Below are 26,590 nucleotides of genomic sequence, written 5' to 3'. Positions count from 1 at the left end.
TTTTGGGCGCCTGGGTGGCTCAGTCAGTTAAGTGTCCGACTTCGGCTCAGGTTGTGATCTCACAGCTGGCGAGTTCAAGCCCCATGTCGGGCTCTACACTGACAGTTTGGAGCCTGCTTCAGATTCTGTGTCTCCCTCTCTCTCTTCCCCTCTCTTGCTCAAGCTCTGTCTCCCTCTCCTTCAAAAATAAATAAACATTAAAATTTTTTTTCACTCAAAAAAAGAAATTGCAAAATATTTTGATATGTATACAAATGAAGACATAACATATCAAATTTATGGGATGCAGATAAAACAATACTTAGAAATTTATAGCTGTGTCTACGTTAAAAAAGAGTCGATCTCAAATCAGTAATCTATCTTAATACACTAGAAAAAGAAGAGCAAATTAAACCCAAAGCAAGCAGAAGAAAGGAAATAATAAAGATTAGAATGGAGATTACTCAAGACACTTAGGTGGCTTAAGTTGGTTAAGCGTCTGACTCCTGATTTTGACTGAACTCATGATCTCACGATTCGTTGAGTTGCAGCCCGGCATCAGGCTCTGTACTGACAGCATGGAGCAAGCTTGGGATTCTCTCTCTCCGTCCTCCGTCTCTCTGCCCCTCCCCTGCTCTCTCTCTCAAAGTAAATAAATAAATACAAATGTTTAGAATGAAAATTAATCAAATAGTGAATGGAAAAATAATATGGAAAATCAATAAAACCATAAGTTGGTTATTTGAAAATAATACAAAATTGAGAAACTTTTAGCTAAACTGACAAAGCAAAACAGAGATAGTAATTGAATTAGTAGAATCAGGAAAGAAATGGACGACATCACTACTGACTTTACTGAAATAAAAAAATAGAATGTTTAGAGATTAAAAATATGATATCTATAATGAAAAGTATATTGAATGGGATTAATAATAGATTATACACTGGAGAAAAAGATAACTAAACTTGAACACTAAGGAATAGAAGTCATACCAAATAAATCACCTAGAGCAAAAGGACTAAAAATTTTTTAAATGAACAGATCATCCCAAAACAGATAAGGGTGAAAAAATAATAATGGCCCAAATTTGTCAGTTTATTAAAGATGATAAGCCTGAAAATTAAAGGTCAACAAATCTCAATCAAGTTAAACATAAACAGAACCACATAAGGTGCCCATAGTTTGATTCCTTTAAACTAGTACTAAAAAAAAAAATCCTGAAATTCAAATTAAAGGCATATTACATAGAGGGACAAAGGTAAGAATGATCACAGACATCTCATCAGAAACTACTCCATTTAGAATACAGTGGAGTGACATCTCTAAAGTAATGACAGAAAATCTGTCAACCTGGAATTTTTTACCCAGTGAAGTTGTCTTTCAAAATTGAGCACTAAATAAAGACTTTTTCAGGCAAACAAAAGCTGAAAGAATTAATGAGCAGCAGACCTACATTAAAAACACATTAAATGAAGCTCTTCAGGCAGAAGAAAAATTATTCCAGAAGCCAACTTTGATTTATATAAATAAAGGGTGCCATAAATGCTAAATATAAAAGAACTTTTGTCATTTTAAAAATCTCCTTAAAAGATTAATGACTGTTTAAAGTAAAAATAATAACAATGCATCTTGTGGTTTATAGCGTGTATGGAAGTAAAACAAATATACGGCAACAATAGCACAAAGGATGGAAAAGGCAAAATAAAGGTATACTTTTATATTAAAAAATATATTTATATTAAAAAAATTCAATTATTCCTAAAGAAGGCAAGAATAGAGAGGAAGAGAACAAACAAACAAACAGCAAATGGAACGAATAAAATCCAAATACCAAAATGGTAAATTTAAACCCAAACATAACCATAATTATATTAAATGAAAATTATCTAAATATTCAAATTAAAAGCCATGTATTATCACATTGGATTTAAAAAGCACAAGCAAACTCTTTATTGTTTATAAGAAAAGTACTTAAAATATAAATGTGCAGATACTTTACAAGTCAAAGGACAAATTTCAGTTCTGGCCAAGATAGAGTAATCCCACTACAGCTTGTCTCTTCTTCTGATAAACAACTAAAAACGAACAAAAATCAAGTACCTTAAGATTGAAAAAGTAATCAAAAGCAGGTAGATTTTGTTAAATGTTTTTTTAATGATTATTTATTTTTGAGAGAGAGACACAGACTGAATATGAGCAGGGGAAGGGCAGGGAGAGACTGAGACACAGAATCCGAAGCAGGCTCCAGGTTCTGAGCTGTCAGCACAGAGCCCAACATGGGGCTTGAACCCATGAGACAAGCCATGAGATCATGATCTGAGCAGAAGTCAGGTGCTCAACTGACTGAGCCACTCAGGCACCCCAAAAGCAGGTAGATTTTGAAACGGAGTTAAAACTCAGAAAAGGTGCCTGCAACAAGGTGGATATTTTATATATTTTTTTCTCTTGCAGATTTTTCCTGACAGTGGATCCCAGTTGCAGAGCTATACAGCAGAATACTGGCATGATTCTGTGAAAATCTGAATAGAAACCCCATGTTACTAGGTAGAGTAACCACACAAGGGACTACTATAACCCAAAGAATGAGATGTAATTCTGTTGGGTTTTGTGTTCTCTAGCAGCTTTGCCCAGTCATGGAGCTGTTTGCCAGTGATGGCTGTGTAAGCAACCAAAAATCCAAGAGATACAATTTCTGGCCAGAGGAACCAGGAAAGGGGACACCATGGCCTCAAAAGTGGGCTCTGCAAGGAAATTCTGTATAGGAGAGAGCTAGAGAAAAAGATCTCCTAATCCTGTAAATGCATTCACACAAGTCCCGGGCTCATTCCAAAGCTGAACAAGTGCAGGAAAGACCCAAAAGATAACAAAGGGCAGGAGGAATGAACTAAGATTTAAACTACAACCCAGCACTCAAACACCTGAGTGGCACATGCACAGAACAGAAATAAAACAGTAACCTAATGACTTGGAACTGAACTAAAATTAGAATCTCCATCCACAGAAGGTAGGATTGAACTTGTGGTCCAACCCTAACTTGGTTGAATATCTTTAAAAAATTTTCTCTACAGGATTATAACGTAACTCATGGTTACATGAGTAACCATGACATAACTTTCACAATGCCCAGGATATACTCCAAAATTACTCAAGATACAAAGAACCAGGAAAATGTGACAAATTCTCAAGAAAAAAACAATCAACAGATGCCTTATATGACCTAGATGTTGTAATTATCAAACACTTCAAAGCAGCTTATGGCAAACACCCTAAGAAGATTTCTTGCTTCCTGGTAGCCATGGCTTTGTGTACTCCTCTCCCCTTGAGTGCAGGCAGGATATATGACTTGCTTCCAAGCAATAGAAAATACAAAGATGATGGGATATCACTCCCCTAATTAGATTATATTACATGATAAACGTGATGAGATATCACTTCAGTGATTATGTCGTGTTCTATAAGGCTCTGTCTTAGCAGACTCCAAAGAGAGATTCTTTGCTGGTCTTGAAGATGCAAGCTGCTATAGTTGCTATAATGTAAACTGCCTATGGAGAGGGTCATGTAGGAGGGTATTATAGGCTTCAAGGAACTGAAGTCTGCCAACAACCATGAAAGCTTGGAAGAGGACCCCAAGCTCCAGATAAGAATGAAGCTCAGGTGACATTTTGATTACAGCCTTGTGAGACACTGGTCAACTAGGCCACGGACAGACTTCACAAAAACTGAGAGATAATAAATGTATGTGTTTTACACTGCTGAGCATGTGGTGATTTATTGTACAGCAATAGAAAATGAATACACAGCTATTAAAAGTATGCCCCATGCAGGGGTACCTGGGTGGCTCAGTTGGTTAAGCGACCGACTTCAGCTCAGGTCATGATCTCACGGTTTGTGAGTTCGAACCCCACGTTGGGCTCCGTGCTGACAGCTCAGAGCCTGGAACCTGCCACGGATTCTGTGTCTCCCCTTCTCTCTACTCCTTCCCTGCTCATGCTCTGTGTCTCTCTGTCTCTCAATAATAAATAAACGTTAAAAAAAATTAAAAAGTATGCCCCATGCAGTAACACACTTTAAATGAATGGAAAGACAGTAGTTTCAGCAGAAAAAAAATGAATCTATAAAAAAATGCAAATTTTATTATTTTTTAAATTTTTTTAACATTTATTTATTTTTGAGACAGAGAGATACAGAGCATGAATGGGGGAGGGTCAGAGAGAGAGAGGGAGACACAGAATCTGAAACAGGTTCCAGGCTCTGCGCTGTCAGCACAGAGCCCGACACTGGGCTCGAACTCACGGACCGCGCGATCATGCCCTGAGCTGAAGTCGGATGCGTAACTGACTGAGCCACCCAGGCGCCCCAAAAATGCAAATTTTAGAAATAAATAAGATCTCAAATTTTTTTAAGAACATGACTTGATGAGCTCAAAGTATAATGTAAATTATAGAACAATTAATGAAATTTAAGAGAGATCAACAGAAATTATCAAGAGTAACAGAAGTATTGAAAAAATATTAATAAATGCTCAGATACTTATGGAACAACATCAAAAATTCTAACATTATGTGGCACCTGGGTGGTTCAATCGGTTAAGCCTCTGACTTTGGCTCAGGTCATGATTTCGCAGTTCGTGGGTTCAAGCCCCACATTGGGCTCTGTGCTGACAGCTCAGAGCCTGGAGCCTGTTTCAGATTCTGTATCTCCCTCTCTGCCCCTCCCCAGCTTGTGCTCTGTCTCTCTCTCTCTCTCAAAAATGAATAAATATTAACAAATTTAAAAAATTCTAACATGTCATTGGAATGCCAGAAGAAAAGAAAAAATTGGGTATAAAATATATTTGAAGAAATAATGATTAAAAACTTCTCAAATTTGGTGAAAGTCATGTTTATAAGATTCGAGGCTCAGCTGACCCCAGATATAATAAACTCAAAGGAAGCTATGTCTATGTACATCATAACTAAAGTGCTGAAAACCAAAGATTTTTTTTAAATATTGAAATCAGGGTTTTTTAAATTACTGTTGTACAATAGGTGAACAAAGATTCAAAGAACCATGGATTTCTCAAGCAAAACAAAACAAAACAAAACAAAACAAAACAAAACAAAAAACCATGGGGGTCATAAAACAGTAGAAAAGCATATTTAAAGTGCTAAATATAGTGTATACCAAGACTTCTATATACAATGAAATAATCTTCATAAATAAAGGTGAAATAAAGACATTTTCAGATGAAGGAAAACTATGAGAATTCATCACCAGCTGATCTTCTCTAAAGGAAACTCTTCCCAAGTGAAGGGATATCACAGGGAAAATTAGATCTTTAAGAATGATGGAAGAGTGACAGAAACAGTAAATATATGGTAAATGTTAAAAATTACACTCAAGTTCTTTAAAATCTGTAGGACTAATGGAAGCAAAGCCCATGATATCATATGTAGAATTTTCAATGTATGTAGATATGTACATATATAAATACATATATACATATACATATACACATGTACATATATCAATAATAAAGGTAAGTGGAGCAGGGTAAACAGATACATAACAATTGTAAGGCATCTATATTTTGCTTGATGTAGTGCACTATTAACTCAAAGCAGACACTGCAATATTAAGTATGTGTGACTTGTCATCCATAGAGCAAGGACCAAGATACAAGTGTGACATATAGCAAAACTCCAATAAGATAAATTGAAATGGCCTAATAAAAACACTTATATTCCAGGTGTGCCTGGGTGGCTAAGTTGGTTAAGCCTCTGACTTCAGCTCAGGTTGTGATCTTGCAGTTCATGAGTTCGAGCCCCCTGTTGGGCTCTGTGCTGAGAGCTCAGAGCCTGGAGCTTGCTTCAGATTCCATGTCTGTCTGTCTGTCTGTCTCTCTCTCTCTGCTCCTCCCCAACTCATGTGCTCACTCCTCTCTGTCTCACTCTCTAAAAATAAACATTAAAAAAACACTTATATCCCAAAAGAAAGCAAGAATGGAAAATAACACAGAATAAGGGGACAATCAGAAAACAAATAATAAAATGGTAGAATATAACCCAGCCATATCAATAATTACACTGAATATAAATTGTTTAATATACCTAATAAAAGACAGAGATTTTCAAACTGGTTAAATTAAAAACCTTACATGTTGTCTACAAGAAATCCACTTTAAATATAGAGATATATGAGTTAAAAATGAAAGCACAATTATATACCATATAAATTCTAATTCAAATAAAGCTGAAGTAGCTACATTAAAAGACAAAGTAGATTTCAGAACAAGGAATATTACCAGGGATAATAAATAGGGATATTACATAGTGATACAAGGATCAAATCACAAAAAACCATAATAATCCTGAACATGCAAGATGCTAACAACAGAGTTTCAGGGTACATGAAGCAAAAAGTGATACAATTGAAAAGGAGAAATAGGAAAATTGATAACTATAGTTGGAGATTTTAACACCCTTTTCTTGGCAATCAATAAAACAGGTAGAAAATCAATAAGGAATTGCACAACTCTATTAACACACTTTACCTAATTGACATTTATAGAACACTTCACCCAGCAAGAGCAAATTAGTCTTTACAAGTACACAAGGAATATTCATGAAGTTAGACCATATTCTGGTCTGTAAAACAAACCACAAAAAGGTTTTTTCAAATCATGGTTAAAAAAAAAAAAAACCCACATAGGAATAGGGCATAGAAGGCTTCATGGTTAGCCTGTGCTGGAAGTGGCAGGTCAGTGGAGATGAAGTTCTGTAGGGAGGGGTATGCAGTCAAAACGAAGATGAGACAGATCACATGTGAAGAAAGGTGAGGACTCAAGAGTTGATTTCCTTGAAATGAAAATACTCTTTGTTTTCTCATGTTTATATAAATGCATATCAAAGACGTGAACAAGCATTCTCCTTAGATTTGAGGATTTTTCATTTTTAATGCTGTCTTTTTACTTAATAGTAAATATCTGCTTGTCTAAATGGCTCCCAAATTGTGGGGGAGTCTCTATATGACTCTTTTTTTGAGTTCGTATTTAAAATCCAGTTAGTTAACATACGATATAATATTATTTTCAGGTGTACAATATAGTGATTCAACACTTCCGTACAACACCTGGTGCTCATCACAAGTACATTCCTTAATCCCCATCACCTATTTAACCCATCTCCCCACCATCTCCCCTCTGGTAACCATCAGTTTTTTTCTCTATAGTTAAGAGTCTGTTTCTTGGTTTGCCACTCTCTCTTTTTCCCTATGATTGTTTTGTTTCTTAAATTCCACACAAAAGTGAAATCATATGGTATTTGTCTTTCTCTGACTTATTTTGCTTAGCATACTGTCTAGCTCCATCCACACCATTGCAAATGGAAAGATTTCATTTTTTTCTGTGGCTGAATAATATTCCATTGTATTTATGCCATATATTTATCCATTCATCAGTCAATGGGCACTTGGGCTGTATCCATAATTTGGCTATTTTTTAAGTTTCAGTATTAAAAGTGGTCAAGCATGAAAAAAAACCACATAACATAAAATTTACCATCTTAACCATTTTTAAGTGTACAGTTCAGTAGATAATGTAGGGAATGGATTTCAAGTTTTTTATCTTGCAAATCAAAAATTCTATACCCATTATACCCATTAACCAATTCCTCCTTTCCTCCTTCCCCCAGCCTCCAGTAATTACATTCCATTTTTGTTTCTATAAATTTGACTACCTTAGATGCCTCATATGAGTGGAATCATACAGTGTTTGACGTTTTATGACTGGCTTATTACACTTAGCATAATGTCCTTAAGGTCCATCTATATTGTAGCATGTGACAACAGGATGTCTTTGAATTTTTTTTTTAAGATGATGGCTCAGCTAAATGGATTTATGGCACATGACAAGCTCCAGATTCAAAGTGTATTTGAGCAATGGGTCCAAATCAGTGAGATAAAATGTAACATTAATGAATACAAATTTGCTTCATTTACTTTTCAACAATACCACTAACAATAGCTATAACAAGAGCTGTGTTTATTGGACATTTACTGTGTACCAGATTCTATGCTAATAATTTTATATGCTTCAGTTTGTTCAATTGTCTCAGTAGTTCTACAAAATAGGTACTCAATTATTTGGAACTCTATTTTATAAATGTGGAAACCAAAGCTTAGTGCGTAATATCTTCAATGCATCATAGATGGCAAATATCTGCACAGAGATTCAAATCTAGCTGGTTTGCTTCTAAGCCTAGTTTTTGTATGATACTGCTTCTCAGGAAATCAGTTGAACAACTGAGTCCAATGTTGTGAAATCCTCATGTAATAAATCTCAGCTCTGAAACTTTGATTTTTACCACATTTAAATATAAGCAAGGGGACTACAAAACCAACACAGTCTTAGGTGCCATAGGGTTTTCTTACTTTTAAAGGCTAGATAATATTCCTGTGTGTGTGTGTGTGTGTGTGTGTGTGTGTGTGTGTGTGTGTGAATAACAATGCTATGAATGTGGACGTACAGGTATCCCTGAGACGCTGCTTTTGACTCTTTTGGTTAAATATCCAGAAGTGGAATTGCTGCATCATATGGTAGTTCTATTTCTTAATTTACAAAGAAAACTCCATATTGTTTTCCTTACTGGTTACACTATTTTACAATACCACCAACAGTGCACAAGAGTTCCATTCTCTGCACATCTTTACCTATACTTAATATTATTTTTTTAACCATCCTAATAGGTATGACAAAAGATTTTTTTAGGAATTGATACCATACAAAATATGTTCAATAACCACAGTGGAATTAAACTAGAAATTAAAAACATAAAGATATACAAAAAATCCTCCAAATATCTGGAAATTAAACAACAAACATGTACAGAACCCATAAGTTAAAGGAGAATTCTCAAGGCAAGTATAAAATATTTTGAACCTAATGAAAATGAAAGTTCAACATATACAAATTTCTGGGATGTAGTTAGAGCAGTGTGAACAAGGAAAATACACCATTAAATGCTTATATTAGAAGAGAAGAAAGGACTATAATTAGTAATCTAACCTCCAAACTTACAATGCTACAGAAAGAAAACAAATTATACAAGCAAGAAGGAAGGACACAGATAATACCAGAAATTGATGCAATTTCTCTTTTATTTTTGTTTTTAAACCAAAATCCAGTCCTTTGGAAAGATCAATAAAAGTGACAAACCTATATAGCCAGACTGACCAAGAAAATAAGAAAGAAGACACAAATCGTCAATATCAGAAATAAAAAAAGGAGGCATCATTATTGACCCAAGAAACATTAAAAAGATAATAAGGGAAGAGCTACAAATAATTCTATGCCTATAAGTTTGACAACTTAAATAAGATGGACCAATTCCTTTAAAAAAAAAAAAACCCAGAAGCTACTAAAGCTCACTGAAAACGAAATAGATAACTCAAATGGTTGCACATTTATTTTAAAATTTTATTTGTTTTTTAAAACCTTTCAACAAGAAAAACTCTAAACCCAAATGGCTTTCCTGGTGAATTCTAACATTTAAGGAAGAAATAATACCAGTTTCACACAAATGTCCAGGAAATAAAAGAGAAGGGAAAACTTCCCAACTCATTTTATATGAGGCTAGTATCATCTTGATACTAAAGCCAAATAAGACATTACAAGAAGGAAACTACTTCACCAATATCACCTATGAACATAGATGTTTAACATCTTCAGTAAAATATTCAAACATCAATGTAATTCACCATATCAACAGAGTAAAGGAAGAAAAGCAGATGATCATCTCCATAGGCACACCAAGAAAGCATTTGACAAATATCAACATCTATTCTTAAAAAAAGGTTAAGCAAACTAGTGTTAAAAGGAGACAGCAGGCCCCAAGTAGAGTCATTTATGCTAAACTCCAGCAAAACTTAATACCTAACCTAAGTGCAGCTTCAGCTTTTCCTGGAAATGTGACCATTCACCAGCTAACCTGAGTCAGCACTAGCAGGTAATCCACTGATAGGATTCTCCCTAGAGAGGGTAACCTTGCCTAAAACAATGCATTCTTTGCTAATAATTAATTTTATTCTGTTCACTCTCTTCCTTTAAAAAACTTTCCTTTTCTGCAACTTGATGGAGCTCCTTTATATTTGCTAGATGTGATGCTGTCTAATTAATGAATTGCTGAATAGAGACAATGTAATCTTTAAATTTACTCATTTGAATTTTTGTTACTTATCAATAGAATAGAAAAAAAATTTTCTTCAATGTGATAAAGAGCATCTATTACAAATCTAGAGTGAAAAAGATACTTAATGGTGATAGATTTAATAATTTCCCCATAAGATCAAGAAGAAAACAAGGATATGCATTCTCACCACTCCTATTCAGCAGCTATAGCAGTGCTTAGGGGAGATTTATAGCATTAAATGCTTATATTAGAAAACACAAAAGGTCTTAATTGAATAGTCTAAGCATCCAATTTAACAAAACTAAACAAAAAACAGCAAATGAAGTTTAAGGTAAGGAAAATGAAAGAAATAATAATTATGATAACAGAAATCAATGATTAAAATTTTTAAAATTTTAGTTGGCAATGTTACATTAGTTTCAGGTATACAAGATAGTGATTCCACAAGTCTATACATGATGCTATGCACACCCCAAGTATAGTACCATCTGTCATCATACAGCACTAATACCATTGACTCTATTCCGTAAGCCATACCTTCTATCTCCATGACTTATTCATTCCATAACTGAAAACCTTTATCTCCCACTCCCCATCAACCATTTTCCCATGGTCCTAACTGCTCTTCCCTGGCAACCACCAGCTTGTTCTCTGTATTTATGGGTATGTTTCTGCTCTTCGTTTGTTTGTTCATTTAGATTCCACATCTAAGTGAAATCATATAGTAGTTGTCTTTATCTGTCTAGCTGATTTCACATAGCATAATACCTTCTAGGTCCATTCATGCTGTTGCAAATGGCAAGATCTCATTCATTTTTATAGCTAAATAATATTCCATTGCATACATATATCACACTATCTTTTTTCCCACTTAATAATTACATTTGGACTTTGAAGAAACATATACCATCTGATATACCACTATTCAGGAAAAATCTATTCTAGTTTTTGGGAAGCATATGTGTCACAAACTATCTTGCATCTATTCTCCAAAACCTTACTAAGAATGTATCAAAAAGGTAGGCTCTGGGGTGCCTGGGTGGCTCAGTTGGGTTAAGCGTCCAACACCTAATTTCAGCTCGGGTCATAATCTCACAGTTAGTGAGTTTGAGCCCCATGTTGGGATAACACAGTTGCTGCTTAGGATTCTTCTCCCCCTGCTCTCTGCCCCTCCCCTGCTCTCTCTCCTTCTCTCTCAAAAATAAGTAAACTTAAAAAAATAAGGTAGGATCTGATCTATGGGATCCTAAGCCTTGAGCTTTTGAATGTTTTGATAACTGTAGAGCAATTTCAAGTGGATGAACTTAAGTCCCAGCAGTTTTCCTTCTGGAATGGGCTAATAGTTTTGAAGTTATCTAGTCCACTGCAAGAATATTCAATTCTTAAGCTTTGTTATCTATTCTGTCTTTGGAAAACTTGGTAAACAGGTAATTAATTTTCTGTGCAATAAGGATGAATTTATCATAACATACCAAATATTAATTATAACAAAAGCAGTATACATAATGTGTATGTGCCATGTTAACTTTAATGACTACTTCATAAACTAGTAACTACTTTTAACTATGGAGACTATTTCCAGATCAATATGACCCAAGCATAGTTGCAGTCAACTCCTTAACACAACTTTTGATTAAAAATAAAAAGGGGTAAATGAACAAATACATACTCATACATGATTAAGTTTTCAAAAAGCTGTTCTCTGTGGAAGTATACAGGAAAGGGGACTTTCAGGAAGCTGTTGATGGGAACTGGGAGGTTTATGGCTATGGCTATGGAAAGCACCCCAGGGAGCTGTAGGAAGGCATTTGTAAGAGTAGATTGTGCAGCATCAAAGGATAACTTTCTAAAAGAGGTGGACATTTCTCAATGAACTTATATTGTGAGGCTTTCAGTAGTTGAGGGCTAGAAATAAGACCCAAAGAAAAGAACCTTCTTCACAATGGCTTAAGAAAGGTGACTGTGCTATTCAGCTCATGATGATAAATGGTCCAAAAGCCTTTGGTGGTATGATATAGACAAGAAAAATATTAATGTACAAACCACATAACACCATTAAAACTCAAAAAATATTTTTTTAACTTTTTAAAGTTTTTATTTAAATTCCAGTTAGTTAACATACAGTGTAATATTAGTTTCAGGTGTACTATTTAGTGATTCAACACTGCCATACAACACCCAGTGCTCATCACAGCAAGTGCACTCCTTAATCCCCATCACCTCTTTAACCCATCCCTCCACTTACCTCCTCTCTGGTAACCATCAGCTTTTTCTCTAAAGTTAAAGAGTCTGTTTCTTGGCTTTCCTCTCTTTTTCCCCCTGTGTCCATTTGTTTTGTTTCTTAAATTCCACATCTGAGTGAAATTATGTATTTCTTTCTCTGACTGACTTATTTCACTTAGCATGATACTCTCTTGAACCCACCCCCATGTCCTTGCAAATGGCAAGAGTTCATTCTTTTTTTTTTACAGCTGAGTAACATTCCATTGTATATATATTATATATATACCACCTCTTATCCCTTCATCAGTCGATAGACATTTGGGTTCTTTCCATAATTTGGCCATTGTTGATAATGCAACTATAAACATTGGGACACACATATCCCTTCAAGTCAGTATTTTTGTATCCTTTATGTAAATACCTAGTAATGCAATTGTTGTATCATAGGGTAATTCTATTTTTCAACTTTTTTTTTTTTTTTAATTTTTTTTCAACGTTTTTTATTTATTTTTGGGACAGAGAGAGACAGAGCATGAACGGGGGAGGGGCAGAGAGAGAGGGAGACACAGAATCGGAAACAGGCTCCAGGCTCCGAGCCATCAGCCCAGAGCCCGACGCGGGGCTCGAACCCACAGACCGCGAGATTGTGACCTGGCTGAAGTCGGACGCTTAACCGACTGCGCCACCCAGGCGCCCCTCAACTTTTAAGGAACCTCCATATTCTTTTCCAGAGTGGTTGCATCACTTTGCATTCCTATCAACACCTGGTGTTTCCTGTGCTGTTAATTTTAGCCATTCTGCCTGGTGAGAGGTGATATCACATTGTAGTTTTGATTTGTACTTCCCTGATGATGAGTGATGTTGAGCATCTTTTTATGTGTCTATTGATCATTAGCATGTATTTTTTCAAAAAATGTCTATTCATGTCTTCTGCCCATTTCTTATCTAGATTATTTGATTTTGGGGGTGTTGAGTTTGATAGGTTCTTTATAGATTTTGGATACTAACCCTTTATCAAATATGTCATTTACAAATATCTTCTCCCACTCTGAAGGTTACCTTTCAGTTTGGTTAATTGTTCCTTTCACGGTGCAGAAGCTTTTTATTTCTATGAAGTTCCAATAGTTCATTTTTGCTTGAGTTCCTCTTGCCTCCAGAGACATGTCTAGAAAGAACTTGCTACAGCTAATGTCAATGAGGTTACTGCCTATCTGTGCTTTCCATGAATTTCCTCTTCTTTTCTGGTGGTGTTCCTCTATTTGAAAAAAGTCCACTTCTAGTTTTCACTGATGAACCATTAAGGACTAGACTTGTCATTTGAGGACCAACATTCTAGCTATTGTGACAACTGAATAAACATCTGACACCACACTCTCGAGATTTCACTGGTGAGGCGGTGGTTTCTCTGGAAATGGGAGGTGGCTGAATGCTTCACTGAAAAGCCATCATCGTAATCATCTAGATCTTCACCAAGCTGAATACTCATGTAAGGTTCCCCTTTCTCCATGTAGACTTTCTCTCTCTAAAGCAGCTTCTGCATGACTTTCTGTATTTGTGTAAGCAAGCTATGTGGGGGGGGGGGAATTATGATAAGCCTTCATAGATTCATTGTTCTCTATCTTTTCTGCTTCATATTTATTTAAATATTCTTGTTTTCCTTCATCAGTGAGATCTTGCCACATGCTACCAATAATCTTGCCAATCTCCCACAAGTTTAGGTCAGGGTTAGAAGCTTTTACTTGGTCCCAGACGTTTTTATTGTACCTCATGTAGGACATGAATGGCTTATGTGGTGGCTTTGGGAGGTTGAGAATCATAATACTAAAGGATGCTGTGACCCAACAGTTGGTGCCTGAGTTACTTCCCAGCCTGCAGCTATAGACAAGTTGACTGTATGGATTATATCCCAAACCCTGGTGTGCTGGGCATTTATGCTGTAGGAGCTGGGTTGGGAGGTGGGGCACAAGATGGTCTTTTTTGACATTTTTGAAAGATTAGGTTCTCAGTTCCTTAAGAATGAATCTGAGACACCTTGGGCAGGAAAAATACCCACAGATCTGGCCTAGTTTCCCTAATATCTTCTTTATCCATTGATCTGTCCATGGACACTTGAGTTGCTGTCATATCATGGCTATTATAAGCAATGCTGCAATAAACATAGTGGTGTATATATCTTTTTGAATTAGTATTTTCATTTTCTTTGGGCAAATACTGAGTAATGGAATTACTGGATTATAAGATTATTTTATTTTATTTTATTTTTTGAAGATCCTGCATACTGTTTTCCACAGTGGCTACACCAATCTGCATTTCTACCATCAGTGCATGAGGGTTCCTTTTTCTCCATGTCCTTGGCAACATTTGTTTTTTATTGTCTTTTTGATACTAGCCATTTTGAGAAGTGTGACAGGATATCTCATTGTGATTTTGATTTTCATTTCCCTGATGATTAGTGATGTTGGACAACCTTTCTTGTGTCTGTCTGCCATCTCCTCCAGGTCTTGTTTAGAAAAATGTCTATTCAGGTCCACTGACCATTTTTAATCAGATAATTTGGGGGTTTTGGTATTGAGTTATATAAGTTCTTTATATACTTTGGATATTAACGCCTTATCAGATATCTCATTTGCAAATATCTTCTCTCATTCAATAGGTTTCCTTTTCATTTTGTTGATGGCTTCCCTTGCTGTGCAAAACCTTTTTATTTTGGTATAGTCTTAATAGTTTATTTTTGCTTTCGTTTTCCCTGCTTGAGAATATATGTATAGAAAAATGTTGCTAAAGCCAATGTCAAAGAACTTACCACGTGTGTTCCCTTCTAGGAGTTTTACAGTTTCAGGTCTCACATTTAGGTCCTTAATCCATTTTGTGGTTATTTTTCTGTATAGTATAAAAAAGTGATCCAGTTTAATTTTTTTTTTTTTTTTTTGCAGGTAGCTGTCCGGTTTTCCCAGCACCATTTATTAAAGAGGCTCTTTTTCCCATTGCATATTTTTGTCTTTGTTATAATTGACCATATAAGCATGGGTCGATTTCTGGGCTCTCAATCCTGTTCCATTGAGAAATCCATGATTTTTTTTTATTGAGAAAAGTTGATGAAATAAAAAGTTGGCTCTGTGAAAGGATGAACATAATTGAGAAACCTCTAGCTATACAAACCAATAAATAAAAAGAAACAAATTGTCAATAAGAGAAATGAAAGCAGGGTTAACACAACCCTGAAGACATTAAAAAGACAAAAAGGGGATAGTATGAACAATTTTATGCCCATAAATTTGACATTTAGTTGGAATAGACCAATTCTCTAAAAGATTCAAAATAACAAGTCATTCAAAAAGAAATAAAGTTGAACAGTTCTATATCTAGTAAATACATTTAATTTGCAGTTACAAACCTTCCAACAAAGAAAACTCCAGGTTGGCATGATTTTACTGGAGAATTCTACTAAATATTTAAAGAAGAATTAAAATATAATAAACAGTCAATTTAAATGAACAATTTAATGAAGTCTGACATATATGATTATCTTCCCAAGATAAAAGCAGAATATGTATGTCTGGGAGTTAATACATATTCAGTAGCACTACCTTACACAAAGCAAAAAAGTGGATAGGCAAAGTGTAATAAATATTTTTCATTATGGTCCACTGATCAAAAGTCACAAAATGTAGACCCTTTCATTTACTAAAGCACTAACAACACTGGGCAATATCCAACACTACACACATACTTTTTGAGCATCTATCAAGTACACAAGGCTTAACTGAAGTTCTTGCCTCCAAAGAACAGTATAGTTGTGAAAGTAAAACTTGTAGCGTCAAATGAGACCCCAGAAAGGTAAAGTTTAAGGGTTTAAAGATTGAATAGTATTTAAAAAGGAAGAGGATAATGCCACCTACCTCCATTCACATCTTAACAGCTATTTCATAGTAGTAAGACATATGCTTACTGTCCCCCAAACCTCAAGAGCTCATTCGTATAGTCTTGTCTTGGTAAACGACAATGCTTCTGTCTGGAATGCCCTTCCTCTGCTTTTCCACCAAGTCATATCCCTTCATGCTTTGAAACTGCTCCTCAAGACTCTTCTCCTCCAGGATGGATTCACTAATTCATTAAATCATTTCCTCATTCAGAAATATTTATCAAGCACCTAATACCTCTAGGTACTGTGGATACAGCAGCAAACAAAACAAAATACCATTTCTCACAGAACTAGGTCATTTTAAGGGGAGAATATGCAATAAACAAATAAATGAAACAACATAAACTAGTGGGTAAATGATATGAAGAAAAATAAACCAGGAAAGGACATTAAACAAAGATGGTGGGCAGGAAATTTTTGTGTGCTATAAAGTGTGGTCTGGATGGATATTTGTGATTTGAGGAAAGACCCAAAAGAAGTGAGGAAGAAAACCACAAGGTGCCTATTCGTAGAGGAGGACAAAGACATTCCAGGCAGAGGGATCAGAAAGTACAAAGACCCCAAGGCAAATGTGGCATGTTTGATACTAAGAGTAAGGAATGGAGTGGTAGAAAATGTGGTCAAAAAGGCAGCTTTCTGTAAGCCATATCAAGGACTGTTTACATAAGAGGACAATGGGAGCAAAAGAGCAACTTGATTTAACTTACCCTTTAAAAGGACCATGTGGCTATTGTGTGGAGATTGGAATGAAACAGGATGCAAGGGTAGAAGCAGAAAAGTCAGGAGGGTATTGAAATAATCTAGTTCAGAAATGATGGTGGTTTGTATCAGTGTGGTAGCAGTGTAGGGGATGAGAAGCAGCTTGGATATATTTAAAATTCTGAGCTGATAGAATTGCTAAAGGATTGGTTGTGGAGTACAAGAGAAAGAGAACCACGGTATAAATGAATCTCCTTTTCTAGGCAAAAGATGATGGAATCTAGTATGTAAGTGGAGGGGTTGACTTCAGATAAAAACATGAACAGTTTATCTATATTAACAGGAGACAAGATAGAGAAAATAGACACAAATCCAAGTAGGTGAGTAGGTGTGGAGTAAGAACCTTTGGAGGTCCACAACTGATTGCCTTCTCTTTTCTCATGAAAGGAAAAACATGGAATTTAGAGTAAAAAGGAAAGATGCGATAAAGAGTTAACGAGAAAAAAAGAGGTCAGGAAATAGTCATCCAAGGATATCCATTCTGACCAAACTGACCCAGATCCAGCTACTTACGTCACCAAATCCTACCATCTCCACATCAATTTCCACCCAGCTGGATTCATTTTACTTAGCGATAAACCCTCACCCAATGGAGGTACTCTATAGTTTACTAGAAAGAAAATAACAGATACAAACTATCCATTCAATTGTGAGGAGAAACCTCTACACCAAGAGGAATGGATGTGTTTTATCTACTATCTCTGTCACACCTCTCAAATCTGGGCTCTTCTCCCCATTCCCACTGCCACTGCCACTGCATTAGTTCAGGCCTTCATCATTTCTGACTTGGGCCACTGCACCACCCTCCCAACTCATCTCTTGACCTTTCCTCTCCCCACTCTCCAGTCCATTGTCCACACCACTGCTAATATATAGAGTTTATTCAATTCCCCTGCTTAAACCCTTCATTATTATTCCTCTCCTTTTTCTCTTCAAGTTAAAGACCTGCAAACTTTTCCAGCTGAATCTGTCATCCCATCCCCTCTTGCCTCACATCCTACACCCTAATCATACCAAATTACGTTTGATCCCTAAATACATTAGATCCTTCAATTCCCCTGTGCATTTGTACATCCTGTTTCCTCTACCTGAACTGAACATCTGCCCTTTGTCAGCAAGGTATTTTTACTAATCATTATAGACTTAACTCAAATGTCACCATCTCAGTGGCACCACAGGCAGAGGTGATGACCTCTTTTCTGTGCTTACATGCCTCCCCCATAGCACTCATCTTACTATATCAAAAGTATTTATGTATCTAACTTCCCCACTAGATATATTATTCATCTTTTTATCACAAGCACTTTAGCACAGTGCCTGGCACATAGTATATTGTTCAATATACAATATACATTGTTCAATAAACAAATGTTTATTGAATGAGTTGATTATAGAATTGAGGAGATTAGAAACAGCAATAAAATAAAAAATATAAGTTGACAGATGAAATACAAATAAAAATTCTTTAACACACCCAAACAAGATATATTTCTACAAAATGTTTTATGGAATAGAAAAAGAAAAAACACAGAAAATCTCAGCAATCTTAAAGAAGCAGATTTAACTTTTGACAAAGATGATAAAATGAGACCGGACAGAATAATACATAGCACAGCAAACACCCCTCTTTTTTTCACCAATTATACACAATAAGAGATGGAATACACTTTTATTCAAGTGTTTTTAAGGCAGACATTGGCTCTAGAAAACAAGTTATCTGTAGACTTCTGCTCAGAAAAGTCTCAAGGTATTGTATATTATGCAGAATAAAGAACAAATGCTGTCATATGTGTGGCTTTGCAGTTTACAAAGCACTTTCACATGCATTATCTCATTTAATCTCCACAATAATCCTGTCAGGTAGGTATTAGTGTCCTCCTTTTACAGATGAAGAAACTTGTGGCTCAGAGAATCACTAATCCAGGGTCACACAGTAAAAGAGTTAGAGGTAGAGCTAGGGTTCTAACCCATGTCCATCTTACTGTAAATCTATTATTCACTGCACAGGCTGAGTTGAGGTTTTCATGGCTTCCCAACAAGTACACTAAAGTGAAAGCCAATGTACAATGAACAATCAACAATGAATTCTTGATGTGTTTTTTTTTGTATTTTCTATTTTTTTTCCTCTTGATTCTTCAGTCTGAGTACTTTCTACTGATCTAGAAAACCTCAAAATATGACCTTACTTGGAGATAGAATCTTTACAGAAGTAATCAAGTTAACGTGAGGTCACTAGGGTGGGACCCAACCGAATATGATTGACATTCTTATGAAAAGGAATACATTTGGACAAAAAGATACACACAGAAGTGAGACAATGTGATGAGACAGGGAAAAAATGACCATCTACAAGCCAATGAGGGATACCTGGAATAGATCCTTTACTTACAGCCCTCAGAAGGAATCGACCTTGCCAATACCTTGATTTCTGACTTCTAGCATCGAAAACTAGGAGACAATAAACTTCTGTTTTTTAAGCCACCCAGTCTGTGGTACTTTCTTATGGCAGTCCTAGGAAATTCATACTGGTAAACCTAGTAATTTTTGATTAAATGCCAGACATTGCACATTAAAAGTTGGTGAAGCTATGGATGATATTATCTTCCTTCAGAGAAGATTTACTTTTGTTCCTGCCAGGTGATGAAGGACAGATCGCCTTAATCCTGCCTGAGATTGAGCTGATTCAAAGCTGTACTTTACTCTTTGTGAGGAATGGTATTTTATAGTTTATCCTTTCTCCTGAGGTTTAGCCCTTTGGGAATCCCAAATGAAAACATGAAGTAATTACCAGTGTCCCTCCTCTTTGGCAGGCTCTAAACTCCAATGTCTGACTCCCCAGCATTGTGAAATTGCTGAAAGCTATGCTTAGCCACTCAGATTTGTATCTGCCACTTTCTGCTTAATTTTTCAACTTCTTTGACCTATATCATTTAGATATCAGCATATGACCCAAGGGAAAGGTAGTGTAAAGTACTGATTGGACTAAGTACATTATAATTTCTCTCTCTTCATCTTAGACCCCTAAGCCCTATATCATGATAGCCCTAAACTCCATTTTTTTTGTCTCTACAGCCCTGTGAGATGCTAAAACCTCTGTTCAGGTTTTTTGTCTCTTAATTACTACTTTCAATTTGGCTTCTGAGTCTATTTACCTATAGCACTTATTTTGGCAAATGCCCTGAAGGGAAATGTAGCTCAAAATGTTGGGCTCACCTCAATACAGCTCTCCTCTCTGAGATTTAGACCTCTAGCTGCTTTGGTAGCTCTCTGATGCTTTCAAACAAATATTTTATAATTTTATCTAGCTTTTCTAGTCCTCCTTGAGGGATATTTGGTCTGATACAAGTTAGTTTCTCAAAGTCAAAAGTAAAAGTCCCCACATCTGTGGTTTCTAAGTCCATTGATATGCCTGTCCTTGATTCATCCATTCATTCATTCCAACATGTGTTGACCATATGGCAGGTGTCAAGAACTCTGTAAGACTCTGGGAAAACAAAATGTCCTGTCTTTAAGAAACTCATAGTAGAATCAGTGGGGGTAAAACTACAAACATAAATAGTGAAAACACAATGCTTGAGTGTTTAAAACTAAGTAACTACCTTTGTTGGGTGCAGGAATCAAAAAGTTATCACATGGGGTGCCTGAGTCAGTTAAGCGCCTGAATTTGGCTCAGGTCATTATCACATGGTTCCTGAGATTGAGCCCTACATCAGGCTCTCCTCTCTCAGCACAAAGCCCACTTCGATTCCTCCTCTCTCGCTGCCCCTCCCCAGCACTCACTCGCTTGCTCTCTCTCTTTCAAATATAAATAAACATTTTTTTAAAAAAGTTATCACAGAATGGAAGATATTTGAGGTGGGGTGCCTGGGTGACTAAGTCAGTTGAGAATCCAATTCTTGATTTTGCCTCAGCTCATGATTTTATGGTTCATGGGATCAAGCCCTGTGTGGGATTGAGCCCGCATCCGGCTCTGTGCTGACAGTAATGAACCTGCTTAGGATTCTCTCTTTCCCTCTCTCTGCTCCTTCCTTGCTCATGCTCTCTCATTCTCTCTTTCTCCCTCTCTCAAAATGTTTTTAAAAAGAAGGTATTTGAAGTATGTCAAGAATAAACCAGGGGTGCCTGAGTGGCTCAGGTGATTAGGCGCCTGACTTTTGATTTCAGCTCAGGTCATGATCTCACAGTTCATGAGTTTGAGCCCCATGCTGGACTCTGTACTGAGGGCATGGAGCCTGCTTGGGATTCTCTGTCTCCCTCTCTCTCTCTCTCTGCCCCTCCCCTGTGTGCGCTCTCTCTCTCTCAAAATAAATAAGTAAACATTTAAAAAAAGAATATGCCAGGTGAATAAGGAGTTGCAACAATAGAAGAAAGACACTTCAAGAGGAGGTAACATTATATGAGTAAAGGTATGGCAGTTGGCATGGGAAAGTACAATTAGTTTGTTACTGTTGTAACTAGATGAGTGTAGCTTATAATAGAACATAGAAGAAATGCAGTGGGAATGCAAACTGGTGCAGCCACTCTGGAAAACAGTATGGAGGTTCCTCAAAAAAAAAACCTAAATATAGAACTACCCTACGACCCAGCAATTGCACTACTAGGTATTTATCCAAGGGATACAGGTATGCTGTTTCGAAGGAACACATGCACCCCCATGTTTATAGCAGCACTATCAACAATAGCCAAAGCATGGAAAGAGCCCAAATGTCCATCGATGGATGAATGGATAAAGAGATGTGGTATGTGTGTATACACACACACACACACACACACACACACACACACACACATACACAATGGAGTATTATTCGGCAATCAAAAAGAATGAAATCTTGCCATTTGCAACTATGTGGATGGGACTGGAGGGTATCATGCTAAGTGAAATTAGTCAGAAAAAGACAAAAATCATGACTTCACTCATATGAGGACTTTAGAGACAAAACAGATGAACATAAGGGAAGGGAAACAAAAAATAATATAAAAACAGGGAGGGGGACAAAACAGAAGAGACTCATAAATATGAAGAACAAACTGAGGGTTACTGGAGGGGTTGTGGGGGATGCTAAATGGGTAAGGGGCACTAAGGAATCTACATCTGAAATCATTGTTGCACTATATGCTAACTAACTTGGATGTAAATTTTAAAAAAAATAAAAAAAATAAAAATATATATATTAAAAAAAAGACATGCAGGCAGAGTTCTGATTGTGGAGGGCTTTGTATCTTCCCTAAAATTTATTATTTAGGTAGTTAATGCATGAATGACATTTCCCGAGGTAGAAATCTACCACATGTTCAGTCAGATTTATGGAGAATTCAACAACAGAAATTTAAGACGTCTCCAGTCAATGCCTTATAAATGCAAAGGCAGTATTACCATACTTAAGCAATGTAGTAGGGTAACGAAACAATAAAGTCAAGTCTTTGAGTCACCTGACTAGCTTACAAAGAAAAAAAAAATTCTGAAACATCGTAGTAGATACTATGTGGCCAAGAATTGAAATGATTCAAGTTTTATTTCCTAAGCATGTAAGTTCAGGTACCTATTAGAAAGTTCAGCAAGCAGCAACAACAGTTCTAATTTTTCAGAGGCTATTTGTCAACTTTTGCCCTTAATGACATTGCCATCAAAGAGCCCTCTATTAAATTTCTACTTACTTGTGAGGCTGAAGACCCCAGCAAGTCTGATAGGATTCTCCCTTGGATTTGAAAGTCCAAGATGCCAGACAACAAATAACTATCTCACAAAGATACCAAGACAGCAGTATAAAAACACTGAACGTCTACATAAACTGACAAGAAGTGTTTACATGATCTGTGCCTCAGGGCGCTGTCACTTATGTGACATGTCAACAGAGTTTAATGAAGAAGATGTGATTTCTAGCTCTCACTGGCTGACAGCAGACAAAGGGTTTGGCAGACAAAGGAGAGGGCACTTTTCCATAAATATGGTACGATGTGGAAATGGTCTAAGCAAGAGGATCCTGCAAAAAAAAAGAAGTCAGAATATGTTTCTCTAAGAAAAGCAAAGTCATGGATTAGGCTAAAGGAAGAGATGAGGAAAGGGAAGTGGGCCATGAAAGCACAGAATGAGCTCATCCTCCTTTTGGGCCCAAGGCCTCAGTCCCTTTTATCTCTCTTTTTGCTGGCAAGTTACAATTCTGTAACTTCACATGAAGCATCCAGTCACTACTAATCAATCCTTTATTTCCCTCAAAGGCCTCACCACTCTACACGCATTTAAACAAATTGTATGTAACAATTAATTCACCAATGAATCATTGAGATAGCATAGTACCTAACAACTATTTGTGTTTTTTTTTTTATTTTTTTTATTTTTTTATTTTTTTTTAATTTTTTTTTTTAACGTTTATTTATTTTTGAGACAGAGACAGACAGAGCATGAACGGGGGAGGGGCAGAGAGAGAGGGAGACACAGAACTGGAAGCAGGCTCCAGGCTCTGAGCCATCAGCCCAGAGCCCGACGCGGGGCTCGAACTCACGGTCCGTGAGATCGTGACCTGAGCTGAAGTCGGATGCTCAACCGACTGAGCCACCCAGGCGCCCCCCTAACAACTATTTGGATTCCTATTCTTGCCAGGAAGGAGCTGGAGAGCTAAGAAAAGTAGGTGAAAGAAAGCAGGAAAGGTTGAATCCCTGAAGAAAACTAACATCCTGGAGATTACATAATACTGCTCCAAAGTAACTGAACTCCCAAGCAGAAAAATTTCAAACACATTCCAACATGCCTCTAATTAAGATAGTTTTGGGAGGTTACAGAATTATAACTATCAAACATGAAACCTAAAGAATTTACCAAGATTAAAACGATTACCAACTTTAACTCAGGAAAGAAAACGGTTGGAATACACTCAATAACGTCAATTTGTTAACTTTTATACAATTGCTACATAATTTTAGATACAATTGTTAGTGATAAACACCTGAATGACAATAGGGTAGACACTGTACAAAATATAAAATTAGATATGATTCTTGTTCAGAGTTCAAATCAAGTGTCTGATAAACTTCATATTTCACCAGATAAGTGTGCAAATATACTATAACCATAAACCTATTTTAAAATACAGCAAGAAATACAGGTAGACTTATGATAATGCAAAATGTCTAACAAGCAAGAATTTTTCTAGCATGTAGAAGCAAGCTGGGTACTCACATGAGGTATGTATTTTGAAGTGTTTATGGATGGTTAACCAGAAAGGCTAATTTAACACCTACACATCAATTGCATGGAGACAGAGCTGTGAAATATTTGCATTTACTACTCACTAAAAGCACCATCGCAGCACTGGCTTAAGAATGTCAGTTGTAATTAAATTAGATGAAATTTCACAATTTAAAGGATATGCAATCTCCTGCCCTGGGAACTTTAATTTACATAACTTGACTGGAAGGCTCTCAAAAAGGAAATTCTGACTATAAAATTGCAAAGAAGGAGAAAACAGTAGACATCCAAAGAGATAGCTATAAAAAGTTTTTCATAATCTTGGATTTTAAAATTTATAACAATAGCAATACCATTTACTGAATAATTCACTCTGTGTCAGGAACCATGATACATGCTTAATGTGTTTTCTCTCATTTAATCGTCAGAAAAATCCTATAAAGTTGGTCCTGTTATCAGTAATATTACTTTAGTTATAGATGAGGAAATGGAAACTCAGGTTAAATAACCAACCTCAAATCACACATCTAGAAAAAAGTAGAGGTAAGACTCTCATGTTGGTATAAATCATACTACTGATGTAACAGAGACATAACCAATAATAACTACAAAAGAGTGACGTGTACCTGCAACACTAAAAAAAGCCAAGGTTCAGAATAACCTGAGTCTTAGAAAGAGATATTCTCAGGATAATAAAAGGGTATTCAAAATTTTCATCAGAAATAAAAAGAACTGTAATGTTAAGTGACACAAAGAAAGAAAACCAATAAAATTCCTACTTTATCTCCATGTATCTATTGTTGATAAAATTGTAAGACCAAGAAAGGGTACACCAAAGATTAGTGGATAAAAAATTAAAACACACAAGAAGAGATTAAGAAGCAGTTTTCCTAAAAAAAAAAAAAAAAAAGAAGAAGAAGAAGAAGCAGTTTTCCTAGAATAATCACATTCCAGGATATGGGAAAGACTTTGGGCTAAAGTTTCCAAACTGCTGTCTATACAGAATTGTGCATAATGAGAAAGGAACCAAATTCTGGAAACAGGTGAATATAGTCCTGATTAAAAAAAAAAAAAAGTCATGTCTGAAAGCTGGTGGATTTAATCTCAATTCTAAGCAAGTTGAAAGGAACATATTATTACAGAGAAAGGAAGAGTTCTGATATAAGCAGAATGGTATTTCTCCTTACTTCTCTTAGCTAAACACAAGTATAAAACCTGGAAATGGTACAAAAGACAACCAACGGAGAACTCTGAAGGATGGTAGGAAGAAATTGAATGGTTTAGGGACACCAGAACTAGAGAACAGCACACCAGGATGTCTTGCGTACCTGTACCCAACAAAGAAAACCCACCCAGGCCCAGTCTTTCCATATCCTTACCCTAGCAAGAGATCAGCCCCAGGGAGACTCATTCCTCTCCAAGATCAAACAGGTGTACACTTGACAACATTAGGCAAGCCCAACATCACCACTATAGAGAATCAACTGGGAGCTAAGGGAGTTCTGGACCCAATTCCAACATGTGGGTAAGGAGGTTGTTTTTATATGAACAGTTCTTCAACACCAGGAGGGTGTCTGAGAATTCAACTTAATTCTCACACTATCTACTCAGAGACAGCATTAGATCCCACAGGTTAAAGATTGGTCTCATATGACTGCCCTTTCCCTCACTTCAGATGCCAGTCACAAGTTGAGGTTATCACCTGTGCTTCTGACCAACTGGCTATAGACCAGAGACCCAGTGACTCTTTCCTTGGGTTTGATGAATTTGCTAGAGCAGTTGGCAGAGCTCAGAGAAGCATTTTACATACTAAATTAGTGTTTTTATTATGAAAGGATACAACCCAGGAACAGCCAGATGGAAGAGATGCATAGGGCAAGGTATGGAGAACAGGTAAAGGGTTTCCATGTCCTCTCCGAGCTATTTTCTCCACATCTCTTCATGTTCACCAACCTAAAAGGTCTCTGAACACTTTCCTTTTCAGTTTTTATGGAAGCCTCATTACACAGGCACAATTGATTAAAACATTGGCCATCAGTGCCTGACTCAACCTCCAGACCTTCATCTCTTCCTGGAAATCAAGGGGTAGGATTGAAAGTTCTAACTCTCCAATCATGGTTGCTTTCCCTGGCAACCAGCTCCCACCCTCAGGTGCTTTCCAAAAGTTACCTCACTAACTTAAACCCAGTTGTGGTGTAAAGGGCCTTGTTATAAATAACAAGACACCCATTTCACCTTTATGGCTCTGAAGCAATTTCAGGAACTGAAGACAAGAGACGAAATATTATGACAAAAGATGCTCCCAATAATTGGTCTTGTCACTCAGGAAATTCTAAGCATTTTGTATTTTGGTC

At 36.5% G+C, this 26,590-nt stretch overlaps 1 protein-coding gene and 1 pseudogene across 5 annotated transcripts in view; both read right to left on the bottom strand.

Moving 5' to 3' along the window:
* Nucleotides 1-26,590, bottom strand: part of EDA (ectodysplasin A) — a 402,767-nt gene that overhangs the window by 301,043 nt on the left and 75,134 nt on the right. The gene's annotated exons all lie outside the window — the stretch shown is intronic.
* Nucleotides 13,073-21,755, bottom strand: LOC131502982 (SWI/SNF-related matrix-associated actin-dependent regulator of chromatin subfamily E member 1-like; annotated as a pseudogene).

This window comes from Neofelis nebulosa, chromosome X (assembly GCF_028018385.1).
Source record: "Neofelis nebulosa isolate mNeoNeb1 chromosome X, mNeoNeb1.pri, whole genome shotgun sequence".
In the NCBI taxonomy this organism is placed as follows: domain Eukaryota; kingdom Metazoa; phylum Chordata; class Mammalia; order Carnivora; family Felidae; genus Neofelis; species Neofelis nebulosa.
This window is presented reverse-complemented; position numbering and strand designations above follow the sequence as displayed.